At 39.3% G+C, this 12421-nt stretch overlaps 1 long non-coding RNA gene across 2 annotated transcripts; it reads right to left on the bottom strand.

Annotated features, from left to right (window-relative positions):
- Window positions 1-3374: 3374 nt before the first annotated feature.
- Window positions 3375-12421, bottom strand: LOC136011150 (uncharacterized). Of its 2 annotated transcripts, XR_010611238.1 has the most exons (4): window positions 12211-12421; window positions 11634-11912; window positions 9273-9335; window positions 3375-5858 (listed from the first exon to the last, which is right to left on the bottom strand). It is a non-coding gene; the product is annotated as an uncharacterized LOC136011150 (long non-coding RNA). The 2 variants fall into 2 exon arrangements; XR_010611237.1 differs by lacking the exons at window positions 11634-11912; window positions 12211-12421 and adding an exon at window positions 11487-11599 and having other exon boundaries at window positions 3376-5858.

The raw sequence follows: 12421 nt of genomic DNA, 5'->3' as shown, positions 1-12421 counted from the left end.
TCTTGTATCTGAAACTGTCCTTGGTATAAAAATTATGTCTGGAAACAACAAATGCAATGCAGCAATATTTTATGCCACATCTTTTTGACAATGTGCGCTCCAGCCAGTCTCATGAACAGAAATTCGTGGAGTCAAAGTAGTTCAGCACAAGAACAACTTGAGGAAATTTAGATAGCAGAATAATATCTCTGAGATAAGATCTCACATAGCTCTGACAAAGAATGGGTGGGGACCATCATGCCTGAGACAAAAGATGACTTTTCTAGTCAGTGAGAACAGCCAGTAAGGAAAGCTTGGCATCAAAAACTGTTAAAACGTGTGTAGGAACAGAAGAAAGCATGGAGAAAAAGCTGGGAAAGGAAGCAGAGATAAATTTTTTTTCAATACACAGGAAAAGGTGTAAAGCACATTTATAACAACATCACAAAGAGAAGATTGGCTTCCCTTCTCAGGCTTAAGGATCTGTTTTAAAATCTCTTGGGTCTTGACTTAAACTGATGGAAATCCAGGGGAGTTCTTTTCAGAGATCATCAAAGGTGGAGCTTATGAGGTTAAGGCCAACCATGCACATAGTGCTCTGCTAGACATGACTTCAGCTCAGATTTTTTTTAATCTCTCTTTTCATCAGCCATTCACCTGAAGATTTTTGCAGAAGAAAGCAGCAATACTGGTAGATATTTAACTAAGTCAAAGGATAATGATGAATTGTCTAACCTTGGTACATTCAAACAACAAGATAAGAGCCCAGTGACAATTGCCATCGTTTATTGTTTCCCACATAATGAAAAGTTAACAACTGGAAAGCCAGTGAGTTGAAAAGAACACTTTAAAGAGGGACTTGCAAACATTGCTGCATTATCTCTTCTCATTCAGAATCTTGTTTTCAACCATCTCATTGCTTCTCTGATTGATAGCATTTGTAAATGCTCTCTCTTTTTCTTCACACTTCTCTTTGTATGACAACATCTTTCTTCCCAGGCATACTGACCTCTTGGGGAAAATTCCAGGATGGAAATAGGTTTTAGCCTTGCTGGCACAAAGCTGTGTGTAAAACCACACAGCTGGCACTAACTGTGTGACAGGGCTCTGCAACAGTGCAAACAGGAAGTCTTGCCTTTAGAACTCACTTTGCAAAGACAGCATTTTCCAGTGCACTTCAGTTTTGGGAGCTGATTTTAAGAGCATGATAGAGAGATGTGATTTTCACAGACCAGGCAAACTGTATGGGCTACAGTCTAACTGAACAGTGCCAAAAGAATGTCTTTTTCCCCCCTGAGGTTAGGATCATTGCTGATGACCAAACAACAATCACAGAACCCAGCAGAAAAGCACTTTTCCTCACTGACTTATCATTAAAATGCCATCTTGACAGTCAAATAAGGGAAACACTGCTGCTGTTCATCTTTTGGATTTGGAGATCCTATTAGCCAGGATCTATAAGTTGCTTTGACTGCACTACACTTACCAGAAATGCATGTGCACGTTAATATAGTTAAGAGATTGTACAAGTGCCTAGTGGGCAGCTAATCACAACCATCCAATGAGCAGGCATTTCTGTGTGCACTAAACTTTTGAATGCCTCCTATATAAGATTTAAATCATCACCAGTGAATATCTGTGCTATACTGCCAGCTGGGACTAATAGCTCTTGAACTAGCATTCTGGATGCAGTTTGAGTTTCTGAGAGAAACTGGGCTTGGAATGACAGCTTGTTGTGACTACAGAGATTTTTGTGATAGCATCAGGCTGAAGGAGACAGACAAGTCATGTTCAGTTTAGGATCTCTCACAGGCACATAGTGACCTGATTTCTCTGATAATGCTGAAAGCCTCTGAAAGAGGCTGACAGATGGCATTGTGAATATAAGGTGCTTATCCTACAGCAAATCTCTGTCCTTAGCCACTCCCTGGCAGAGCATCAGCCTGAAAATGTGGAATTTAATCCCCTACATCTGAAGATACGGTCAGTGCATCTGAAACACACTAACAAATGTTGGCACAAAGGTTGAATGACAACTTGAACAAATCCATGTCCAGACACTGAACTTTTCTGGCAGATATCCCCACCACTGAGATATTGAAAACTGAAATAATTTTGGGGAATGCTTTCTGTGCCAACACCCCTCCTCTGAGCTTAAAAGGCAAAGCATGACCAGACCGTTTTGCGTTCAAACCCAAGTTATCCAATGGCTGCTCTAAGTCTTTTATAATACTTAAGGGCTACTGGGAATCACAGACATACATGGGTTGGAATCAGTATCCTTGTTCATGTAATTTCATGTAGGACTGAGGAGCTGTCTTGCTTCCCACCAGCAATTAAAAGAATACTTCATCAATCCTGAAGAGAAATTAGCCGCAATGAAGACAACTGCTCACATCTAATAAGAACTGCTTGATCTGAGGCAAAAAGAAGATTGATGTGTAAGGGGGTTTTCTCCTCACCTTCCAGCTACAAGAGGAGAAAGTCAGTGCTAAGCTTTGGCCAAATTCTTCCCAGAAAAAACTTCAGTAAAAGGGTATAGGCATCTGACCTGCATTCACCATCTGACAATACTTTCCTAAAGCTATTCATGGCAGCAGTGTGTGTGTGTGCATGTGCAGCAACAATATCAGACTAAATAGACTCAGGCAACAGATCTCCAGACTTGATCCAATGAATACTGAAGTCACGAGGAGTCTTCCACTCGGTTTTGGCAAGAGTTATTTTATATATCTTATGTATATCTACAACAGGAAGTATTTGTCCCTCTTTTCTTATGTTTCACCTGAGTTTATTATTTGAGATGATGATGTCCATGCAGAATTTTAGTTTTCCTTAGCAAACACAATTCTAAGAAGTTGCCATTAGTCCGTACTTTGGATAAACAGAACTTCTCCAGAGCTAAAATCCTAGATTCTTCAACTATACCTAGGCCTTTGCCTCAGTTGTTTGCTACAGTCTAGAGGGCTGAAAGGCCAATAGCAAGAGCACCCATTAGACCTTTTGTGATCACACGCTGTATAAAAACCACATAATATCATTTCTTTTATTACCTACTTTGAAAGAAGAGATCCCCAAACCTGCCTCTGCACCAACCAGCACTTCCTGACAGCAGGGATCATTTCTCCATTGCTCCTGACAATTCACAGTCATAGTGCCAAATAAGACAGACCAATTTGGGGTTTGCTGGTGGTATTAAGCTCTGAACAAAGTGAGGGGATACCTGGCTCGTTTAGTTTACAAGGTCAGAGCAGGATCTAATCTGTTCTGACAGGCATAGAGATGCTTCAAAAACACCTTTACTGGAACTTGAAGGAACCATTGTTCTTATTGTGCAATTTTCTTGTTTGACAGCCAAATGCACACAAAACCACAAGGTACAAAAAAAGACCCCAAAACATTTGTCAGCTCGGACAAGCTAAATTTACTACTTTATTTCTGCATACAGCTTGTGTACTTTGAAAACCCACAGAGCAAATATATGCTACTCCTCAGGTAATACCAAACACATATATGTAGAAGTGAAAGGAAAACAAAAGGAAAAACAGATGCCTGTAAGTGAACTCAGCATCAGATGGTAGCTCTGGTTTACCACATGGGGAAAACAGCCTGATACATAAAAGTCAAATGCTGTTGAGGAATCACCTTCAAGGGCTGACACATGACATCCTGATACCTCTAGATGAAACAAAAAAACATGTTTGGGCAGCAGTCACAATCTATGCTGAAATAATTTGCAAATATCTGTTTTATTTTGTTCAGCAAAGACTAGGACCTCACACAAGTAGCATCTTTAACTTGAATAGCCCTTAACCTTAGGTTGAGGCCAGTTAGGGAAACTCAAACTACTGAAGTGCATTAAGTGGTGTCCCAGGATCCCCCGAGAGACCCATAGTATTCTTTTAATTGTGCTAATGGTCTTTGATGTTTATGTTTTTGCTATCAGAGAAAACATTTTGCCTGAAGAGGACTGGAGAGTGTGGGGCAAAGAGAAAAATCATACAGCATTTTTTCAGACGTAAAAGAAAACTTCATACTTGTTCACAATGCTTTATATAGAGCTGAAAACACACATGGTTATATCTTACAGAGTAAAAGCCTGCTGCAAACATTTAATACCAAAAATCCTCTTCACATTTATTTGTCATTTGTATTCTATGGATTCCTTCCACAAAAGACAAAATAGAAATAAAATACGTTGGCCCAGTGATCAGCAACAGAACAATCAAACATAACTGCTTCGCCCTCCTCCTGACTCAAAGATCTTCCAAGGAGAACTGGCAGCTCCTTCATCCTCAATATAAAAATGCTATGCATGGTCAGCTCTTCAAAAATAGGAAGCTGAGAGTCAGATCTATCTAATCTCAAAAGTAATGAGAAAATGAAACAATAACAAGCACACAGGAGACTCAGAAATAGGTTCAATTGCTCATTACAATAGAAACATTGACAGTGAGAGCATGGCCTCATGGGACTGCCCATAAATGTGACCCTTGGGAATTGCATTTCCCTGTGTAGGCTTCAACAGGCCTCTGACTGTCCCCATTCAACTCCCCCAAATTCTGAAGGGCACTGAGACCATTCCTATTGTACTGAAAATTATTTTAAGAGAAGCAGTGGTACTATGAGTACTGAGGGAAAAATTATTATTTCCAATCTGCAATTTCCCTAAGAACAGAAAATCTTCCTACTCCTCCTTGTATTCACTAGAAGGAAAAATGAATTTAGGAACAACCAAATAATTCTGTTTTAAGGACTCACCTCCAGGCAGAGAAATAGCATATGCAGAGGACAATTAGGAAAGGACAAAAGATACGTGAGTGAAGACACCAATCACTGCTAATGATGTCAGCAGAGTGTGCTCCAGTTTCTCTGTTGTTCAGCCCTTTGGTATTATTCTTTGCATTAATTTCATGCTCCAGCAATTTTTGTTTATTGGGTGATCACACAACTCAGGTGTCTTGAAAGAACAGATGCCTTCTGGCTTCAGGAGGAAGATATTTAATCTGATTAGCTTTAACACTTTTCAGTACGCTGTTTAATAACCACCTGATGACATTCTTCTAGGAATTTAAACAGGCCTCTTTGCTTTTAAAGTCAGATTTAAACCCTCAGAGGAGATACTCAAAAGCTTACCACTGTACTCAAATCTGGTCCTTTACCACTATTTTAACAATCTGCTTATCTAGTTTCTCAGCTGTTTCTAACTGATGAACTCTATCTCACTTGCTAGAAAAACTCTATCTCACTCGCTAGAAATGTAATTTCAAGTGGATTTCAAGCACTGAGAGCAAAGGCTGCGGGAAAAATCATCATGTGCCTAGCTACAAACACGATCATTTTGTCAATACAAAATAAATCATTCATAGAAAAGGTTAAATATGCATATATACCAATAACTAGAAACAATGACATCAGTCCTTTACCACCTCTTAGACAACCAGTAAACACTAAATATACTGATTCAGCTAGGTCTTCAACCAGCTCTCCTTTTCCTCTCACTTGAGGACCTAAATCCCTGTTTGGTGCAGAGGAATATACAAGTGACATGAAATCTGGTGGCAGCCAGACAGCTTTTCCTGACTGTTTAGCTGCCAGGCTAACGTTATCAAGATGGTGAAGCCCAAGTGAATGAATAAACAGTAGTGAAGCCTTTCCCACATGAAAAAAATAAGATACACTCATGTCCTGTCTCTGGAAGCAGGGCCCTCCACCAAGTAAAGCACTGTGAGATGTGCCAGCAGGCAGATGTTTTTCATCCTGTTCTCACTCTGCTCATTTTAACTGTGGAAGGGGTCCAGGAACTTTTTTAAGAGCTTTCTGAGGACAATTCTTGCAGTATTTCCTTATTTCCATCAGACTCGTTTTGAAATTCATATCTGTAAAACAAAGATGGAGAGGAGAGAAAATGGAAAGAGTTGTTTAATTGGGAGTGTGGAGCGTGGCACAGAACTTTAATACCTGAAGCTGAGCTGTGTTTGTATGGGCTGGCTTAGATTATCAGGGTGGATAATGAAAATGGATGCGATGGTAGTTTTCTTTTTATTTCCCTTGCCATTAGGTTCCTGGAGATCAATCATACACAGCAGCTTTTTCTCCTGGTACAAAGGGTCCACAATCACATGATTGCTGCTGCTGGAAGTTTCTACAGTCAGATGAAGGTCTTCATAATTACAGGGGCAGTGCTACTGTCTCTCCAGAGCTCGAGTCCCACAGTCAACAGTACCTTTGCCTTACTATCATCACATTCACCATCTTTCCTGGACAGAAGCCACAGGCTGACATTGTCTTGAAACATCCTCTTTCTGGGACAGTAATTGTTTCTGATGAAAGAACAAAGTTCTAGAAAATCGGTGGTTTTGCTATAAAAGTAATCAGTATGGTAACTTCAGCCACACTGAGTTAACCTCTGAGTGGCTTTGCAGCTTCCCCTAAGCACACGTCCAGCACAAAAAATGGTACAGATTAACCCTCATAAAAGGACTGTATAAAGCAAGTAGCCTTCTTCTAGAAGAGACAGCACTACAGAAGCACAAGTCACCCAGAACTCTCATAACAACACAAAACAAAGCTAATGTTGTACAATTCCAGTCCATAACTGTGTATGAAGCAATCCACTGTGTTTAGCTTTGGGCAGTTGCTGCATTACGCTTAAGCTTTTACACCTGCCTCTCAATAGGAGTCGAAACAGATTCAGATCAAGTGTTTTTATATAAGTAGGTTTGTAACAGAGACAAGAAGGCATGTGCAGCAGAAAGGGGCACCACTCATGAAAGCAAATAAACAGCAATCCATGACCTAAACCAGGTTTGACTGCAGCTGGGGGCAGGAGATGGTCACTGTAAGCATGTCCAAGTGCTGACAGAACAAGGGCAGAGTCTAATGGGGATAAGCAAAAATCATCAAGTATTACTAGGTCTGCAACAGAGAAAGACATTTCAGATTCTTTTTGTACGAGATCCCTGTGGTGAATTTACAGGGGTTTACAGAGCGCTTCCTTTGTACTTCTTTCTCCCCCTCAACATAGTACTTTCCACTGCTCCGCAAGACCAGTATTACTGTATTTTATCCACAGGGAACAGTTTCAAAGGAACATTTGTTTTGGAAGCACGTTTTATCAGATAGATTTCATGCCTGTTGCATAAAAAACCCCTAAAATACGTCCTACTTTGTCAGATAACAGAACGTACCTCAGAATGAAAAGTAATAACCACGCTCATTGTAAGAAGTCTCAGTACTTTGGAAAGGTTATAAACCTCACGAGGTAAGACACGGCATCCCTTTCAGGCCGAGAGCAACAAAAGCCACATCTGTGCGTTCAGCATTACATGCCGCGGTCCTTTTATATGGGCTGGGAACCCACTGTTGCTGTAGATCATTTATAGCTGAAGTTCTCCGTTGCTACTACACATACCAATTAAATAAGACCCCAAACAGATATAAACCCGTGACACACAGGCATAACTCTGAAATGGGTTCATTGCTCCCGGTACCAATTAGACACTGCCTATAAAACAAAACCCATGATTCAGCACTGGGAGACTGGAGGGAAAGACAGCAGCTAAAGGGAAACCACAGAAAAGCACAAGGATTTCCACCTAGGTTTATCTAAATACAAAAAGGAATAAAGCATTTACAGTATTTTATCAGCTGGAATGCATTTGCTGGGAATTTCAAATTAGTCATAGAATTATAGACTAATAGAATAGTTAAAGTTGGAAAGGACCTTAAGATCATGTAGCTCCAAATTAGTAATTTTATGATGAAAAGATTAGAAGATGGTAAATAAGTAAATAGGAAATAGACTATTTTAAATCAAATTCCGTATCTTTAGTGTTTAATGTAAGTTACCAACTAGCCATTTTAATGACTTTAGAAACTGTTATCCTAAAGAGCATACCTAATCATATTATCCTAAACTTGTTCATGGTTTAGGCTTTTTTACTAGGGTCTTACTGAAACCAGGGATACTATAGACATACAGAAAGAAGTAAACTGAGCTTTTTTTGGACTAGTGACACTGTCAAATCACCATAATAAGGATATATGAAAGTGGACAAGGTCACTAAGTGATAAAGCTGCCATATTTATACAGTGAAAGCACTGATTTGATGGCAGAAATTCCAATCACCGCTTTAGAAAACACTGACTCCGCAGGAAATCTGCATTTTGCTATCAAAAGTAGCTCTAACCAGAATGGGAAATTTAATTTCAGATTTAGTTCTTCGATAGCTCGCATGAGCAAGATGCTAAGGTAACTCCGAGCTGCCTCACTCCTTCCTGGCATTACCTTGTTCCAGAGCCAGGCAAATGAGGTTGGTTTCAGCCTTGTGCAGGTACACAGAGCAGTTTAAGTAAACAAAGAGGTACATAGGCAGGGAATACTGAGCTTGTAGCTGGAAGTATTTGCATCGGAACTCCAGTTCACAGTGAGACACCAGCCACTCAGAAAACAAGGAAAGAAAAAAACCCCCTAAAACTCAAACAGTGAGGATTGGTTTTCTGAAAGGAAAGCTACCATTTTAAACTCCCATCTGGAATGTGGATACTTTAAAAAGCAGCAAAGTGCTTTGCTTTCACTTTGAATGCTGCGGCCATTCTCTATTCCCCCTTAGAATAAACGGTCTCAAAATACCACAGAGTGGTCTTCCCCTTCCACTTGCTCTGAGCAGGGAACATATTTGGCTTGAGAAAACTACCATGTACTTCAAGTGGATTTCTACTTGTGCAGTCTTTAGACACGCGTATTTAGGACAAATTCCATCTCAGGTAATTCTTGTTCCTGGTAGGGCTGCGGGTTCAAAAACTCTATTTTTAGGAATTTACAGAATCACACTTTGGTTAATTTCTCAAAACATGGAGATGGATGCAGCCACAAATAGGCAATGATGGAATACAGCAAGGCAAAGGCATGAAAAAGCTTGACTTTTGAAGACTATTCTTATTAATGAGGAGCTATGCTATGATACTATTCTTCCTGCCCTCAAAACAAGAATAAAACCCTCTAGGAAGCAGGAAGTGATATGAATACATTATGCATCGATCAGACTAGATCATATTTGTCTTGATTGTTTTACACTGTGAGCACTAAACAGATTCTCTTCTACTCTTATTACTTCCTGATCCAAGCATTCAGTAAGTTAATTGAGAAAAGAGAACAATTTCAGTAGTGCAATGAAGATAAGACCTTCACGGAAAATTCTTTAACGTTTTCAAGTAGAAAAACCTCTACATACTGTGATTTATCTATAATGATTACCTAATTAATGTAATGAAACTGTAAATCTTATTACCTTTAGGCACTTTTTTGTGGAGTTTGGGTAGTTTTGAGCGACTGACTTCTTTAACCTTCCTACCTAAGGGTGAAGAAGAATACATTACCAGTGGAGACAGATAATGCAAATAGCTCTACATAAGTATTCTAAATGGGTTACAGTCCACAGACATTTTAATTACCATATTTACCATTGAAATCTTTGAACAGAGAGGTGTGTAAAACAAAACATCATCATGACTGATGTTTACATCTGTGCACAGCTTTATTTATATATTTATTCCCATTCCTAGCAGGGAATGGGAATTAATTTGTTCTTTTCCATCATTACTAGTACATACACTGGATACATCAAGACTCTTTACTCTTTGAAATGTCACATATGGCAGGCAATACAAGCAGCAAATTCTAGATGTTTTAACCTAAGAAAAACTCTGCACTCTTTTTATAGTTACTTCACTTAATGAAAATATAAAAGATTACCAAGCAGGAGAAAGCATATCTTTGTGTCCATATGAACAGGAGTGTAGAATAAATTACTTTGGGTGAGCAAAACCATTTAATTATTCCATCCCTACTAGACCTAAATAAGTGAGCTGTTGATTGCAGTTGACATGTTATGTGCTGGACACGTTAAAGGGGAAAGAAAGTTTGACACTGGAGCTGAGGTAGACCAGAAAGGACAGAGGTAGGTGATTTCTCAGAAACAAAATCTTGTATGTGCTCAATGTTTCTGGAAATCCCTGTGGCACAGTTCTACAGACAAGGCTGGTGGTTGTGGCTGCTGTAGCATCTAAGAGGTTTGAAGTATCTTGTCACCATCATTTCATTCTGATATAACAGGTTTTACACAAAAAGCACATTCATCTTGCACACCCAGGCACTTCTACCTTCCCATCAGTGTGTTTATGGATAAGGAACAGTGTCCTTTGCACACTTTCTCTCTACCTCATGACTCGTTGAAGGATCAAACTCCTAGGACGCACAGTAATAAAAAGAGAGCATTCTTACAGGATGCTGAGTGTATTCATTTAGGTTTACAGGGAACTCTTACTTTCCTGGATAGACTTCTGCTATGTTCCTGAAGACAAATCTAGAAATTCTCCAACTCCCTTTGCACTTTTCCTTACATTTTCATCAATGGATTTGGGAAGACTGAATAAATAGAGAAGTGGAAAATGCAAAGGGCTCAGAAGAACTTCAGGTATCACCGCTCTGGCAAACAGCTCTACCACTCAAAGCAGACTCTAGTAAATGAGAAAACTGGGCAGCGTACTTGATCAGTTTGAAAGACAATCACGTGTTGTCTTCCATGTCTCTCCACACTCATTTACAAATAAAGTGATTCTAATGAGGTGTCTAGAAAATACAAAGCATGGCAAATCTGCTGCTCCTGACCTTTGAACATTTAGCTTATTTGGTTTTCCTTATCTCATATTCATTCTTTACATCTTGTGTAAAATAAACACATGGAACAATCATGGTAGCTCTCCAAGATTTACAACATCAAACATCAAATCTGAACAGGTAACTCTAAAGGTTGCAACTTTCAATTTAAAAATCCTACTAAACTGTCTCCCTGCAAACCCAGAATGACCTCTCTAGAGATGTGGCTACAAATAGATGCAAACCGCCCTGTTTTTAAGATTTAAACTGCTCAATGAATATGCACACTTTGGAAAATGGTAACTCAGTGCCACGAGCGAATACTCCAATTAAAGTGGAATACCAGTGGTTAAAAAATTAGTCAAGACTGATTGAAGGTCAGAAGAGCTACTCCCACCTGTTTCACTGTTCTATAAAGAACTTCTCATTTACTCCAGTTCTGATGACCTGAATGCTACCTATTCCCTTGTTCCATAAGGGTAGAAACTTTTTCCATTAATGCATTTTTCACAATTCAGAAAAAATATATAATTTTTAGATTGGCAGATGGTTATCTACTGGAAAAGTAATAGACTTTTTTCAGAGGAGCAGGTTTCAGAACACAGATTAAGGTAAAAGTTAATCATGCTGAGGAATGCAAGAGAAAGTAACAGATAGGAAACACTACTGTCCGTACAAAACAAAGCATTGATATGCGAACACATTCTGCAGTCTAATTCCTTTCCTAAATTCATTTTCTCCTTTCCAGTTGTCAAGCTCTATTTTCTTTTAATTAAAATCAACATAGAGAATAAGTATTTTTCTATCACAAAAGGAAAGACAATTGTGTTATAAGGATATACTGTACCTTCTGCTGTAAAGGCATTGAGAAACAAAAGAAAGACAAACAAAAATTCACAGAGTACCAGAAGCTTCATCTTTCCAACTATCACAAGACCAGACGTCTTTACTGAGGCTGAACAAGCGTTCCAGTCTGCCTCCAGTGCAACCTTACCTTTATATAAGGGAGATGAAAGGAATGCTGTGTTCAGAATGGGTGGAGATTTGGCCTTTGCATTGCACTTCAATGAATGAAATGAAACAGCCATTCCTATTACAGGAAGCAGTTTACTCAAAATTAGGCAGCAGTTGGCTCCAGTTAAAAAGGAGCACCTGGCTTTCAGTATTAGAGTATACAGGGATGCTCCGATGGAGAGAGTTTGTGTGTGGTTCACAGCAGCCTCCTTGGGTCCTTCTGTGCTCCTTTGTATGCTTGGAAGGGCAGCAAGTATACCTGAAATAAAGGTGTGCGGACAGTGAACTGGAACTGAAAGACAAACCAAAGGCATAGGGTTTAAATCAAAGCAACTGCCAATGTGTTGTTAACATAATTAACAGGACAGCTGGATAAACAGCGGATTTCTGAGTTTATTATTAACTTCTCAGTATCTATTATATCTGATAATTAAGTCTGTTACAGAGATTCCAGTTAACAATCAATTTTAAGAAGTCCATCAAATTCAACACAGTATCAAGGTTCAACAAGCAGAATATGCTCTGAGCTATGTAGCCTTAAAAGCTGGGAGTGGTACCTGCAAGCCATTCAGACTTGGAACTGCAGCCGGACAGGTGGCTTCATTCTGGTGCACACACGCTGCCCTTCTTCCCCTCCCCAAATTTCAAAGTTATTGTATTTTAAGTTGTGGATTTGGCTTGTTTCTTGCACTGGACCAGCAGCCTTCCAAATCAGTTCACCTCTCTATCTACCAATTTTCACCAAAAAAACTTATTTCTAGAGTCTTA

This window comes from Lathamus discolor, chromosome 3 (assembly GCF_037157495.1).
Source record: "Lathamus discolor isolate bLatDis1 chromosome 3, bLatDis1.hap1, whole genome shotgun sequence".
Lineage (NCBI taxonomy): Eukaryota > Metazoa > Chordata > Aves > Psittaciformes > Psittacidae > Lathamus > Lathamus discolor.
Note: the sequence above shows the minus strand (reverse complement) of the source record. Positions and strands in the feature narration are given on the sequence as shown.